At 43.2% G+C, this 2,518-nt stretch overlaps 1 long non-coding RNA gene across 2 annotated transcripts; it reads left to right on the top strand.

Moving 5' to 3' along the window:
* Positions 1 to 241: 241 nt before the first annotated feature.
* On the top strand, positions 242 to 2,265 carry LOC109770219 (uncharacterized). 2 transcript variants are annotated; one of them, XR_012182839.1, is made up of 5 exons: positions 242 to 496; positions 573 to 658; positions 750 to 825; positions 1,368 to 1,428; positions 2,064 to 2,265. It is a non-coding gene; the product is annotated as an uncharacterized lncRNA (long non-coding RNA). The 2 variants fall into 2 exon arrangements; XR_002234512.4 differs by having other exon boundaries at positions 1,368 to 1,433.
* The last annotated feature ends 253 nt before the right edge of the window (positions 2,266 to 2,518 follow it).

Genomic DNA, 2,518 nt, shown 5'->3' with positions numbered 1-2,518 from the left:
ATAGTAGTAATAATATTTTACTCTGTGTTGCGGTATTTTTTGGAAGTCATTTGGTATTTTGTTTTCTCCAATTACACCTCCTGCACAATATTATATTTTCCCAGAGTTTACTATTCATCTAGGCTCCCAGCGCAGCCCGTTTCTATTCATCGCCCACTGCGCTGGAGCAGTGCAGTATCACCTAGCAGGCCGAAGCCCAGCGAGCAGCCCACCCCGCTGGTTCTTTTTTTTTCTCCTCCGCTGACCATCCTGACCCACATGTCATCTCTCTCGTTCCCGTGTTCTTCGTGGAGACCACTCCCCGATCCAAATACTCGCCGATTCGGCTTGGATCTCGTCCCTCTCGCACGGGAACTACTCTATAAATAATCCCCTTGCTCTTTCTGTCGATTTTTGGCAAAATCCCTCTCTCATGTGCCCGTTTCGCCTCGCTCAGATCTGGCCGGAGCTGCGCTGCCGTAGGAGCTCTCTTCAGTCGATTCCGTTGACACAGAAGGTTCCCAGCACATCCCTTCTCCTCTATGCTCTTCGCATCAATCTCCTCTGTCTCCCTGACCATCTATATCACACAGGGAAGCACCGTAGCGAGCGCTATGAGCCCGCCCTGAAGCTTGATGCCGGCAACCACTCCTCCAGCCAGACGTCGCCGACACGAGAGGTAGTCTCGGCCGTCCCGGTGGACGTTTTCTAGTTCGCCACGTCTCTCCTCACCTCGTTCCGTCGTCCCTAAGCTCAGGAGGTTTTTGCAGAGACCGCACGCTCCAAGTCCGAGCCGCCCACACCCTTCTTCTCCAACTCTGGTGACGCTCCAGCCTCTGTTCTCCGGTGAGCAATTCACATCCGTCCGATCTCCCTCCGACGGTCTGGATTAGTTATGTTCTGTTTTTTTATTCGAACCGGTATGCACTATTTAGTGGCCGTCCATCCGTTGGCCGCAACAGCAAACACGCTTTTGCCTATCATAGTGTGCTACGTGTCAGGTATTTTGTTTTATAACAAAAATAGATTTGTTACTGTTTTTCAAACCTTCATAACTTTTGCATAGTTTGTCCAAATTTGATGAAACCAATGCCAAATTCTTCATCATGATCCCCACTATCCAGCACACCTATCCAATATAATTTTTGAAACTTCTAAATTTGAATTTGCTCATATTTGAATTTAACCTTCCGGAGGCCATAACTTTCAAACTGTTGATCCAAAATTAGTTGATTCTTTTTGTATTGTGATCCTAATAGCTTGTAGATAATGTATACCTACTGATATGTTCTGTTAATTAAGTTTTTATTTGAATTCCTTGTTGTTTACTTTATTCGTGGTGTTATGTGAGTACGGTTTATTTATCGGTGCCTTCGTTAATCTTATAGATTGTCCGGAGTGTGAAGCGGATCGGATTTTAATCGTTAGAGTACTTCAACACCGTTCAAGGCAAGGTTGCACTTTTGATTTTGCTCATCCTATATTCTGCTATGCGTGTGTGGTTTTTATGCTAAGACATGTGCTTGGTTTGATATGTATGTTCTCTGTTGTTATATTATGGTATTGATTGTATTATGTGATGGTGTGATCAACTTGCTATGGTAGACGCGGGCATGTGTCGAGTGATCCATGAAAGTGGTGAGTGTTTATAGCCATAGGCTCGGGATTATTAACCAGGTGAATGCGTCACTAGCAGAGCGCTCTATTGTCCCTAGAGAATGCGCCATTGAGAGAGCGCACTTGAGGCGAGGTATAGTTTTCAGAACTTAAATCAGGTGAATGCGTCCTTGGCAGAGCGCTCTATTGTTCCTAGAGAATGCGCCACTGACAGAGCGCACTTGAGATACTTCTGAAGTTCTTGTTATGTTTTCTTAGAATCTTTGGGGTTATCTTGGGTGATTAAACTAGAGGCGGTCGTGAGTTCAGTTAGTGGAGGTAGGTGAAGACATTCTTCTCCAAACTTACTTGAGTGTTTTGTTTGTCATATACTTTACTTATGGATGTAGGTTTGCTTTATCATATTGTGTGATTTGCCAATGCATTCAATGTATTGACCCTTGTGGCTGCAACTTATCATGTTGCAGGATTTTCAGATGATCAGTGAGATACAGTAGGGTCGCGAGTCTTCACTCAGCATTTTCTCCAGTGGGCATTGATGGGACTCGTCGTTTATTATGCTACCTTTCCACTATTATTATTGAATAAGTTAGCCATGTGCTATTCAGTTTGTAATACTTTATAAATTCTGGATCATACGTTATAGTAAATGATGCACTTGTTATCTGATATTCATATGTACTGTGTGTGCTAGTGAGTCGATCCAGGGACTAGCACAGTGAGGACAGAGATGTTGAATCTTATCAGACTCGGGTCATTACATATTATCATCACAATTTTCTAAGTTGGTGCCAAAAATATTTTCAATATTATAGGAAGTATCATTATTTTCCCAATCATAATCATCACAATGAGTGATAGGCATAGCAAAATCATCTTTAATAGTTTCTTCGGACATTGTGCCATAAGACAGAATCAATAC

The sequence above is a fragment of the Aegilops tauschii genome, chromosome 4 (assembly GCF_002575655.3).
Source record: "Aegilops tauschii subsp. strangulata cultivar AL8/78 chromosome 4, Aet v6.0, whole genome shotgun sequence".
Classification (NCBI taxonomy): domain Eukaryota; kingdom Viridiplantae; phylum Streptophyta; class Magnoliopsida; order Poales; family Poaceae; genus Aegilops; species Aegilops tauschii.
The sequence above is the reverse complement of the archived record's forward strand: the minus strand, read 5'-3'. Positions and strand labels throughout refer to the sequence as shown.